Source organism: Thermobia domestica, chromosome 18 (assembly GCF_964235325.1).
Source record: "Thermobia domestica chromosome 18, izTheDome1.hap1.1, whole genome shotgun sequence".
Classification (NCBI taxonomy): domain Eukaryota; kingdom Metazoa; phylum Arthropoda; class Insecta; order Zygentoma; family Lepismatidae; genus Thermobia; species Thermobia domestica.
The window spans coordinates 117,210,304-117,224,260 of NC_137471.1; positions in this window are offsets into that span (position 1 = coordinate 117,210,304).

Sequence of the window (13,957 nt, forward strand, 5' to 3'; positions counted from 1 at the left end):
CCTTACATACAGCTGACGGATTTCATCCACTAGCGCTCACTGACCCTCCTGCTAACCTACAAGACCAATCAGTCTCGAACATTGAAGTTTCCCAACCTGACCCTGTTAAGAGTGTTTCCAGCTCTGAAGCATTCTCTCAGACAAAGTCTACTCAAGGCTTCACCAGGATTATAAAATATCTTACCATTTATGACTACCCTAAAGAAAAAGGATATCAGCTGACACAAGGCGCCACTTCTGTCTGTAAGGAGATCCCGTATTCTGCAGTTTTTCCAAATCGCATTAAATTTCAGAACAACAATCAAGAGGACTATGATGCTTTGATTCATTTTTGTGAACAGTATAGACTCCAATATGCATTGAAAAATTCAAGAAAGACTCACTGTTAAAAGTAGTCATTAGACGACTTCCTACAGATACATCACTAGTGAATATCTAAACTGACATAGGAAATCGTGGTTATCCCACTATCTCAGTAAACACATGAAAGGAAGAGGAAGTTCCCTTATACCCAACTATCTTGTAACTTTACAGAAGACACATAAAGTGAAAGATATTTATTCCTTAGAACTTTTAGAGTTTTCCAAAGTCAAAATTGAAATATACAAAGGCAAGCCTTACATTCCATCCTATCGATATCAACGCTTAGAACATATTCAATCTTCGTCTCATGCTCATCCCCGGTGTGTAAAATGGGTTGGTGGTCATCTAACATAGGAGGGTGCAAGGAAAACTCAAGATAGTGCAGTCAAGTGCCAAACTGTGGGAGAGGCCACCCAGGTAACTACACCCGATCTCCGATTATATACAAAGTTCTGTCCTGACGGACACCACCTAAGAAAATTCCAACAGCTGCAGATTTTCCAGCCTTAATTTCTGATCCATCCAAACTAGTGCCACCTATGCCTACTACGAATCCTGCCGCCGAAACCTATGCAAAGAAGACTAACTCTCAAAAGAAGGCTTCACCTCCCAGTACCCAAACAAATTACTCTATACCAACTTCAGATCCAAATTTAACCGTACCCAATCTCCAACACGCCTTGGCAATCTTTCAAGAACCGCAAATATATCAACCATTCCAAGCTCTCCAAAACAGATGCCTCAAGAAAGCATCAGACACTCTCACAAAATTATCTATTCTTTGTGAGATAATAGAAGAAATCAGCCATTAATGCCTTAACTTCACGAAACCAAGTACAGGACCACACGCTTATGAGGACCACCTCGGACGACACAAATTGGACAAGTTACCAGCCAATCGTCATCTCCGAAGAATACAAACCAGCCAATGTTGTTCTTCTTACTAGAAATCCATCACTGTAAATTCTTTAGATCCATCACCACATTCAACAGGAATTGCGACAAGCATCTCTAATTTTGCATTCAATTGCTTATCAGGGGGCCGCGGTGGCTCAGTGGTAGAGATCGATCCCAGCCCCAGCCATGTGAACTTTTTGGTGGACAAACACCGTGAGCATGGGTTTTCTCGGGGTTCTCCCGTTTCCCCCCACTTTCTTCATTCCATCATTTTATTCATTATTCATCATCACCGTCTCCTTTAGCCTAACCGGGATAACTGTGGGACGAAAAACTCAAAGACTTCACTTCATTTTTTTTCAATTACTCATCATTCAATTACTAATTCATTGAATTAAGAGGCAAGGGATCTAACTAGTGAACCTGGAACTCAGAACATCGCCATTATCAAGACAAGCCTTCGGTTACACATCATCGGAGAAGCTGAGTCGTGCCAGACTTATCTGTACCGTACTCTGATAGATTTTGCTGATAATAAGAGCTCAGTTAGAACAGAGCAGTCACTGTGATTGTTGCTCCGTTAACTTCGCGCGCACTTCCTGTGTTAAGATTTCGAGCTATTTACGAAGATTTTCCTCTAAACTTAAGCCAACTATATTATCTGCGACTCGGAATCACACACGGTGTGGAATCAAAGTATTAACATTGCATAATTCGGGCAATTCAATTGCTTCAAAGTCATCTACCAAGATAGATACGTCATCTACCACCATGGATACAGGACTACCAGTACGGGGACCACCTGCGCAACTTATACATTCACCCCATACGTAAGTTAACCTGACAATGCTAGGACAAACGGCTCTTTCAAGGATCAAGCAACTGCAAGCTTTTTCAACTTCGTCTGCCTCACCCACGACACTCATGTCTTCAGATGAATCCAGAATGCCTCTTCCTCATGATTCCAACACTGACCATTCAGATTGTACAGAAAGTGACATGGATGTTGTTCCAAACGCAGAAGACAATACTTTTAAGAAACCAAAAACGAATAAAGCCAAACGCAGTCGGAAGTCCACGGCTTCTTCGGGAATCCAGTCTATAGTGGGTTTTCAACATAAAAACAGATTTGCTGCCCTCGCTCAAGATTCGACTCTCACTACTGATGACTTCATCCAAGGACATCCAAATGCAAGACACTCCTACACAGAAATATACTGGCAAGAAAGGGATGATCAAACCCAACTTCTATCTTCGTTTACGGCATCCGAGATCAATACACATTCACAAAATCTCTGATTCAAGCATGTAAAGTTGAGCCTAAAGCATCGAAAACAGGCAACTACATACGCTTCCACTGTTCCACCACCGAAGCATATGAGAAAATTGAAAGCTTCTGCAAACATGAAAAATGTCAATATGCCACTGAACTTCCACGCAAGGCCAAACCTCTCAAGGTTGTTATTAGGAAACTTCCTCTGGACACTCCAGTAGAAGACATCAAAGAGGATCTCCTTCATCAAGACTTTCCAGTTCAGTCTGTAGTTCAACTTCGGGGGAAAACAAAACTCTCTGAAGACAAAGTACCTCTTCGTTTGTTTTTAGCCACCTTCACTCGCAACGAAAAGAGTCAAACCATCTTTCAAACATCATACCTTCTCAGCTATAGGATCCAGGTGGAACAGTATCGCCCATCAGGATTTCTCCAGTGCTACAACTGTCAGAGATTGGGTCATTCACAATCGCAATGTCATGCTCTACCAAGATGTGTCAAACGCTCAGGTCAACATCATACAAGAAATTGCCCCAAAACTGATAGGACTCAACCAGCTCGCTGTGTTAATTGCTCTGGGGACCATCCAGCTAATTTCAGAGGCTGTCCGGTCTTCCTTTGCGAAAAGGAAAGAAGACAAAACAAAAAATTCCAACTCCGCCTACACCGACACTACCTACAGATTTTCCTAAGAAACCGCTCCCAATCGCCAGGCTGATTTGACTTCACCAACCAATTATGCACCAAGACGGAGAAGAAGCCGGATCAGCGGTCTGTTTCAATCTCCTGGAAATTCTACATCAGACTTTGGCACAACACTCAAGGAAGTCCTGGAACTTTTTAAAGGTCTTCAGCTTTCCAAATTTCTAGAGAAATTAAAAGCCGGACTTCACAAATTCAAACAAGCACAGAATACAGTCACAAAGATAACATTATCTGCTGAACTCATTGTTGATCTCATAGATACTGACTGCGACTAAACGCATCAGCAGACACCTCAAGATTTTAACATGGAATGCTGACGGCATACAGGCACAAACCAATGAATTTCAACATTTCTTAGACTCGCATCACATTGATATTGCTCTGCTTCAAGAAACCTTTCTCAAGCCACATCTTTCCTGAAAACTCAGAAACTACATCATCATCCGCTCCGACCGTCATACACCGAAAGGCGGCACAGCAATAGCCATCAAGAAACACCTCCCCTATGGAGAAATCAGGACCCCGGCAATGAACTCCTTAGAAGCTACCACAATCAAAGTACTAACGGTCAAAGAACCCATCTATATCGTTTCAGCCTACAAGCAACCTCCGAAGACCTTAGTGTCAGATGACCTTCACAAATTACGGCAACTAGGAGACCGAGTTCTTATCGCTGGTGATCTTAATGCCAAACATCCAGCCTGGCACTCGACAGTCCACAGCACCGACGGCCAGACCTTGGAAGCTTACTTGGACAGATTAGATTTCTTCGCCACCGCACCTAGGAATCCCACATACTTCTCCAAATACTGGGGTCATCTGGATGTACTTGACATGGGTTTGTTCGCCAACGTCACGCTCATTGAAGCTCCGATCTCCGTTTCGGCCTTTAACTCTGATCATAACCCTGTTACCTTTTGCATCCTAGCTCAGCATCTCTTGCCAGTAACACAGATCCCACAGATCTCCATTACAGACTGGGATTATTATCGTCGGCTACTTCACGATATGCTCAACACAAAGATATCACTTCAAAATTCGCTGATATCGACCACGCTGTTCTTCAACTTATTGCTTCTCTTCAAAGCGCTTACCGCCAAGCCACCAGAAGAACTTCTTCACAGGAATCTCCTAATGCCAAACGTACTTCTGCTCTTATTTATCTCAAGAACTGGGCGCGCTAAATTTGGTAACGTCACCGCATACCAGCCTTCAAGGCGCTATATAACCACATTCATCAGAAGCACAAGAAGAGGCAACAAAGAATCAAAGGTCAACAATGGGATGGCAAACTTCGATCCATCCAGGCATCTACTAGGGACTTTTGGCGCTTGGTACGCACGCTTTCCAAACCTACCACCCGCTCCGTTAGACCTCTTCATGGCCCTCAGGGACTTGTTTACGAAGATGAGGACAAAGCAACAGTCTTTGCTGAATAACTGAGCGTCCAATTCCAGCCTAATGTAGAGCCCAATGATGAGGACACAATTCGTCCAGTACATCGCATTCTCACTCACGCTCATCCAGTAACACCATTACCACATCATCTGCTCTCCACACCACGAGAAGTTAATCTAGTTCTCAAACTCCTCCACCCAGGAAAGGCTGCTGGTCCGGATCATATTCCTGCTGCTGCTTTGAAGAACTCCCCCAGGAAACTTGTTGTTCTCTTATGTCGCCTTTTCAATGCCATGCTTATACATTCAAATTTTACAACTTCCTGGAAAAAGGCTATTCTATGTATGCTTCCGAAACCGGGGAAAAATAATCTCTTTCCCATACATTACCGACCCATAAGCCTACTCTGTCATCTAAGCAAAGTTCTGGAGAGACTACTATAAAGTCGAATTCTCACTTTCACTCGGGACCACAATCTGCTGCCTGTCCATCAGTTTGGCTTCAGACCAGAGTTCGGCATGACGGCCCAACTCATCAGATTAGTGGAAGCTATCGTTCAGCAACTTAACAACAAAGCGCATGCACTAGCAACTTTTTTGGACGTGGAAAAAGCGTTTGACGGCTTCTGGCACGCGGGTCTGATCTACAAACTACACCATATGGTTTTACCTACATATTTCACGGCCTTAATCGCCTCCTCTTTAGATGCACAAAGTTTTCAAGTACATCAAGACTCAGCGTTATCCGATCCTTATCCCATGACAGCTGGTGTCCCACAAGGTTCTTGTTTATCACCTCTACTTTACAACTTATACACCGCTGATCTCCCCACTAGTACAACTACGACTGTCGGCACCTTTGCAGATGATACAGCTCTCTTTTTGCTTTTCACCATAATCTCCGTTTCGCAACTCATCGACTTCAGCGACATGTACATGTTCACGAAGATGCATCAAAATCAACCCACAGAAAACCTCTGTGATCCACTTTACGAAAGCATACCGACCACCGGCAGTTATGCTATTCTACGGACAATACCATTTACCGCAAAACGACAACGTCACCTATTTAGGTGTGCAACTGGACAGAAAGATCATCCTAGGACCACATATACAGACTGTCGCCAAGAAAACGCTCCAGTGTCTTCACGCAGTTACCTGTCTCCTTCGATCGCCAGCACTTAGCCTCAACACAAAGCTTCTTGTCTACAAGCAGATCATCCGCCCTGGGCTCTTATACGCTCACCCAACATGGAGAAATGCAGCGAAAACCCACCTCTTCAAGCTACAGAGAGTGCAAAATTACGATTTACGCATCATTACAGGATCGTGATACGAGAGTAGCACAGCTTCATGAAAATACCGGCATACCACCTCTAGACATGATAATGATTAGCCATTCACAACGATTATGGCAGAAATTTCAAAACGCAGAGCATGATATCCTCCGCAAAAAACACTCTACCAGCAATACGACAGGTCTACGGTCGCCCACAGCCTCCTCAGTGATCATAACATCTAGGGCTAACTTCAGCTAGAACACCACCGTTGGTAGCCAAAACGACACAAAAAAAAAAGATACGTCATTCAAGGTGCGACAGTCGCCCTTAGACAATACATACCCATGGTACTACCTCACATGCTCTTACAGCATAGATAAGAGGCAAGGGATCCAGCAGGAAATCGATACTCCCACTGTCGATCTTTACTCCCACAGCAAATCGAAAACTGTCAAATACAAGACAGAGAGAGAGACAGAGAGATAGAGAGATTTTGCTGCGCTTGGGCAAGTGCAACTTCTTACGAATTAGCATTAGAAAATCAGTAATAACCTAGATCTTAATCAAGTTTCGGAGACACGTAACTTGGACTGTGACATCAAAATTGACGCTATTTCTTCAAATCAAGCTGGTTATCCTGCTTATTTGCCCCCGGAGGGCCTGAGCTTCACGATGAAACTAATTCTCTTGCAAAACTGCTGTATCCAACATGACGACTGCTGATATACAGTATCAATACACAGGATTTGAAGCTATTCCTCCGCAAAGACACATTTCTATGCCAGGAACCTATCCAACGGAACCACCCCCTTCTGAACAAAGAATGATGAAGGGCTCTGCCCAGCCGTTCCCGCTGCCTTCTGCACCTGGCCGTCACCCAGATTTGAAGCACATTGTTAATGATATGCAATCAGATGCCGATGGCGACAGCGACGAATATAAAAAGCCTAAGAAAGCAAGAAGACAAACTGGAAAGAACCATCAAGAAGAAAACATAAATTCTCTTGTAAATTGTAACCGTTTCACGACTGAACTAAACTAAACTGAAACATTAAAATTATGATTAAAACATTCAAGGAAGAACAATTCAATCCCTTTTGTGCGAAATTGAATCAACTACAAAAGGATATCTCCAAGTTCTAGTTAGAAAAAAAATACATAAAATCACGAATAGACTAAAACTACCAATCATCATCGATAACGTCCATCAACCAACTGAACAAGATAATATTCAACATTTAGCTTATATCATTTCCGTTAAGTTTCACGAACCTCGGTTTATCACAGCAGAACAGAATATTATTGAGGAAGTCGCCCATACCATTAAGACGATTATAGCCACTCATAAAGAATTGAAAGCTCCTGACCTTGTTGATAACCACCCTCCCTCCGTTGCTGAATTACTGAAAACCATCCACGCTATTGAAGTTGATGAAGCCACTAAACGCAGGAAGAACACAGCTCCAGGAACTAACAAGATCACCACCCACCATCTTAAAGCTGGTCCAGCACTTCTACATGTCAAACTTGCTGAATTATACCCCGCTAGTCTCTACACTGGATATGTACCCTCAACCTGGAAGACATCACACACCATTCTCCTTCCTAAACCTGGCAAACTTGCTAATCTCTCCAGCAATCGTAGACCAATAGAACTTAAAAATATCTTCTCAAAAATCATGGAAAAATACTGGTCGAGCGGCTTCATCAATACTTCAACAGCATCAACCTAATAATCCCACAGAAAGTTTGCTTTCGACCTCAACACAGCACCATCGACCAACTCACGAGGATTTGCCATGACATTGAATTAGCTTTTATAAAGAGACACAACACTGGTGTAACATTCCTAGACCTCACGAATGCGTTTGATTCCGTCTGGCACGATGGCCTGCTGTGCAACCTAACCAGTTACAACTTAAATAGAACAATTATTCGATGGATACATAATTTTATTTCTGATAGAACTAAAATGATTAAACTTAACAACCAATACTCCAACAATATTTCCATCCAACATGGCGTTCCACAAGAATCACCAATCGCACCTCTAATCTATCTCCTATACGTCAACGACACACCCATCAATTTACAACAGAACTTGGGCTCTTCGCCGATGACACCGCATATGGGACTACCACGTTACTTACAGGCAATGTACTTATCCGATTACTGAAACAAATTGCTCAATTTACAAAATGGTGTCTCAAATGGAAATTGCAAATTAATCCTCCAAATACACAACTCATTTTCTTCATTCCATCGACATTTGTAATAGCATCGAAATTCAAAACGAAGACATTCCAATCGCGACAACAGCCAGATATCATGAAGTTGTGCTTGATAAAATACTCACTCCTAACGCCCAAGTGCAAGATGTTAGAAGGTATGTTATTCGCACCATTTTAGGCCTCAACAGAATTGGTATAAATCCCTCGTTCAACGTTAAAAACTATATAATCTATACAAAATGATCATACGTTCCACGCTCGTTTATGGACATTCTTTGTATTCCTGATATAATATAGCCGATGTGTCGAGAGTAGAGAGCTTTTGGATTAGGAAAATTGCCAACAATTTTCAAGATGATGTCAAGCTGTATTATAAATAATTTCGACTACTACCAATCAAGAATGTAATCATCCAACTCAATAGAAGATACAGAGACAGAATCTTGCAAAAACAGTTCTTTAACAACAATTTCACCAACGAAGAAAAAACCTCAACGAATCCCCTCAAAATCACCCTACATTCTATCCTCGCAATATAAAAAAAAAACATACAATCATTGCCCTCCAACCTACCTAGGCACGTTCTCCCACCACCCACGTGTAAGCAATTAACTCATAATAAACCTTTCTGACACATATCACCATTTTACATCCAACATGATAACATCAATGGCAGACTCCCACATTCAGTGCAGGACCACAAGTACAGGGTCACTTCATAGGACCAGCTTCGGCTACGCACACCTTGGGTAACACATGGAATTACCAAAACGAAACACATTCGGCGACTACGGGCGCCTATCGACGCCTTCTCACCCAGCTCTTAAATTTACAGTCACCACTAGAAACTCCAGCTGAAATGGATGCAACAGTTGATTCCTTCACAGCACACATCAAAAGTGCTCTCAAGCTTTCATCTACTACCTGCACTAACGAAGTTATGCCTTCCTCACGTGTGGAAGCCAGAACAACATTCCTCATCTTCCTCAAACGCTGGGCCCAAAAGAGATAGCAAACCACACGTCAACTGCCTTACAATCTCTTGTATAATAAACTGAAGACTCGAATCACCAAGCGCCTTCAAGGTATCAATCTTCAAAACTGGGGGAAAAAGTGGCCTCACTTTCACCTGGCGGCAAAGAATTCCCACAATTCTTCCGTTACAATCACCCACTGGACTACTATTTGATCACGGAGACAAAGCAGAAGCATTTGCCGATGCTCTCGAACTTCAGTTTCAACCTCATCATGATCTATACGATGAATACACCATTCAACAAGTACTACTATGAGCAAAATAAATGACGCGTCTCTTTATTTTCAAGTTTTTTTTTTAAAATTTCTCCGTTTTCTTTATATGTTCGAAATTTCGGAAGGTTTCCCCAGCAGGAAGTGTTAATTACAAACCCTTTTTTAATATTTGTGTTAGATATTAGCTTAAAATAAAGAAATTAGAAGCAAAAAACATTAAATCGCCCGAAATTACGAGAATTACCAACTCTGCTAAAGTGGGAAATTTTCAAGGACGCGAGGTAATTCTGCAGTTCAGCACGAAGCAACGACATCTATGTCATTGAGAGAAACGTGGATTAGATCTACAAACTAAACTTTTAACGAAATATTCCTAATATGTCTTATTACGTGCATTATCTGCAAACTCCAAATATATGAATATATGCCAAGTATTAACGTAAAGATAGAGCAAATAGTGGAAATCATCTATGGAAAAGAATGCATTCAAAGCACAATCGTAATGAAAAATCGTCTTTACCGGAACAGGCTGAGTTAACGTAAGAAAACAAATAGCTCAGTTAGTTAAAGCAACTAGCCTGTATGCCGAAGGTTGTGGGTTCGGTCCCCATGGAAGTGTTGTTGTCATTTTTATCACTATGTTATTTTATTTATTTTTTATTTGGGAAAGATTCAAATTTTAACATATGTGTAAAACTTATGGCGATACCATAAAAAGAAAAAAATATGTCGTTGTCTTACTTGCATTAACTAACTAACTATATGACGTCCATTTAGACAGCCCCCCCACCTTTTCAGATTTAATCGGAAATGGTCTCAATCGTTTGTACATCGTTTGTACAGAAATGTGCAGGCGAAATTTTCGTTTGTACACAATTAGGGGCGCCGCCAGAACGAAAACAAAGTGGAGCGGGCTGTCTAAATGGTAGCCCCCCCCACCTTTACAGATTCAAGCGGAAGTGGTCACAATCGTTTGTACATCGTTTGTACAGAAATGTGCAGGCGAAATTTTCGTTTGTACACAATTAGGGGCGCCGCCAGAACGAAAACAAAGTGGAGAGCTGTCTAAATGGTAGCCCCCCCATCTTTTCAGATTCAATCGGAAATGGTCTCAATCGTTTGTACGTCGTTTGTACAGAAATGTGCAGGCGAAATTTTCGTTAGTAGATAAATAGGGGCGCCGCCAGAACGAAAACAAAGTGGGGGCTGACAAGATGGTACTCCCCACCTTTTTAGAATCAAGCAGAAATGGTCTCAATCGTTTGTACATCGTTTGTACAGAAATGTGCAGCGAAATTTTCGTTTGTACACAATTAGAGGCGCCGCCAGAACGAAAACAAAGTGGGGGCTGTCTAAATGGTAGCCCCCATCTTTTCAGATTCAATCGGAAATGGTCTCAATCGTTTGTACGTCGTTTGTACAGAAATGTGCAGGCGAAATTTTCGTTAGTAGATAATTAGGGGCGCCGCCAGAACGAAAACAAAGTGGGGCTGTCTAAATGGTAGCCCTCCACCTTTTCAGATTCAAGCGGAAATGGTCTCAATCGTTTGTACATCGTTTGTACAGAAATGTGCAGGCGAAATTTTCGTTTGTACACAATTAGAGGCGCCGCCAGAACGAAAACAATGTGGGGGGCTGTCTAAATGGTAACCCCGATCTTTTCAGATTCAATCGGAAATGGTCTCAATCGTTTGTACATCGTTTGTACAGAAATGTGCAGGCGAAATTTTCGTTTGTACACAATTAGAGGCGCCGCCAGAACGAAAACAAAGTGGGGGACTGTCTAAATGGTAGCCCCCCCACCTTTTCAGATTCAATCGGAAATGGTCTCAGTCGTTTGTACATCGTTTAAAAAAATGTACAGGCGATATTTTCGTTTGTACACAATTAGGGGCGCCGCTAGAACGAAACCAAAGTGGGGTGCTACCATTTAGACAGCCCCCACCCTTTCAGATTGAATCGGAAATGGTCTCAATCGTTTGTACAGAAATGTGCAGGCGAAATTTTTGTTTGTAAACAATTAGGGGCGCCGCCAGAGCGAAAACAAAGTGGGGGGCTGTCTAAATGGTAGCCCCCCACTATTTCAGATTCAATCGAAAATGGTCTGAATCGTTTGTACATCGTTTGTACAGAAATGTGCAGGCAAAAATTTCGTTTTTCACAGTTAGGGGCGTCGCCAGAACGAAAACAAACTGGGGGCTGCCTAAATGGTAGATCTCCCACCATGTCGAATTCAATGACAAACTGTCGCACTTGTTTGTACGTCTGTGTACAGAAATGTGCAGGCGTAATTTTCTTTTGCACACAATTAGGGGTGCCGCCAAAACGATAAGAAAGTATATGCTGCCTAATTAGTAGCCCCTCCCCACGTCCGATTCAAAAGAAAATTATCTCAATTTTTTGTTCATCCTTTGTACAGTAATGCAAAGTTGAAAGTTTTGTTTCTACGCTATCAGGGGCGTCGACAGAACAAACACACATGGGAGCTGTCTAAGTGGTAGCCCCACCATGTTCGATTGAACCACAAATTGTCGCGATCGTTTATACATCGTTTGTGAAAAAATGTGCAGATAAAATTTTCCTTGGTACTAAAGAATATACGGATGTGAGTATTTTTATGTTTGACCTAGATTGGAAGGAAAGGAATGGGGATTGCAATTATTATAATCATGTATATATCTCAGGATTTGCTCAAAGTTAGAGATATAAAAGTTATTATTTCGACTTCTCATTTCAAATGTTAAACCAGTGTATCGTGTTTTAACGTTTTTTGATATTTAGCCTAGAAAGTAACAAAAGGGATTGGGCTACAGCTGTGTATTAGTGTTTTTGCAGTTTAGCGATCAACGTTAACCGGTTGAATAACGATTGCTGAGATTGAAAATGGTACCTATTATTATAACGCTAGATTGCAAAACACCAGTTCTCGCTATCTCATATTCCGATAATCGTCAATATACTGTAAATGTATTAAGTGGAGTGGGTGAAACACGTACGGACCTTAAAAATACCGTAGTTGGAAAGAGTAGAAGCTGAGGGACAGTCTGTGAATCGAACTCAGAAGCTCTCGATTTGCAAAGCCTGAAACACAAACTGTGTTGGTCCTTATTATTCCCATTTAAACATTAATTTTGATTATTTCTATATGCCACTCTATGTCGATAACGACTGAACTTGAACTTAAAACGGCATTGAATCTTTCACTATTCATCTCAGTCATCCTGGAAACTGTTCCTTCGACACTAATATCGTCTGTTTTCGATTATTCCTCCCTCTGAACCCCCATGACGGTGGGGGCTAAAATGGTATTTAAATGATATTAGAAGTATCACTATTATTTTCAGACCCTCTGAACTATGGATCCGACACATTACTTTTACATGTAACCCCCATCACTCCTCGGAGGTCAGAGAGGGTTCGCAGAATATAACGATCTTTATTAATTAGACGATAGATTACCTAATCACCAAATTTGATTTAGATCTGAAATTACCAAGAAATAGAGTATCGCATACACACATATCAGCACCCATAGAAGGGTCAGAGGAAGTACCAAATATAGCTATATTCTATTGACTTGCTCACGAAATTTAGTTCAGATCCAATCAGTATTTACGGAAAAATAAAACATCACATTCACACAGAAAGAGAGAGATAGACAAACCTACAAAACATCTGGTAGGAATCTATAAGCTCCCATATTCATACGGCGGGAGCTAAAAATTATTCTAAATTTTTATGTCATTGCTTATCCATATCAATTTATGTCTATTTATTAAATTGTGTTCATATTGTACATCTATGAATGTAGTACATTCATTTAATCGAACATGGAGCAAAAATTCACTAAGACATTCTTTTAAGTTACAATAAATTTGAAGCAACAATTATTCAATTGAATATTATTTCCATATATTTTCCTTCACATTATACCTTGTTATCATTTTTACTAAATTTCAAATTCAAGAATAAAAGTTACAGGGGATGGACAAAAATATGGATTCCCTTCATGCACATTACCTTCACTAAGAGCAAGTAGGACCGTGTGCAGAACGCCCTGTAGTCGATGGGGAATGGAGAAATACAGGTCGCGTATGGTTGTCAAAGAGACGTTATACCATTCTTCCGCCAAAGTAGCGGAACGTTGTTATAGAGAGGACGGTGGTGGGTTGCAGGGTATCCAAAACTGACCACAAGGACCCGATGATATTGTGGTCTGGCGATTCTGGGGGCCATGGAAGTTGCGACACTTCATATTTGTGCTCATCGAAGCAGTTCTGGACGATGTGAGCTATATGAGCAGGGACTCTGTCATCTTGGAACATGGCATTACCATCTGGAAATAAGATTTGCATCGTGGAATGCAGCTGGTTACTCAAAATGGTTACTTGGTCCTTGGCAGTGACATGTTCATGCAAGGTGATAATGAGTCTGGCAGAATACCAGCATATGGCTGCCCAAATCATCACTGGACCACCAAAACTGCCGAAATCATCACTATTGGTAACAGAAGTCTGTATTGTACGCTTGTGCCGGCGTTTTCCACACGTAAACTCGACC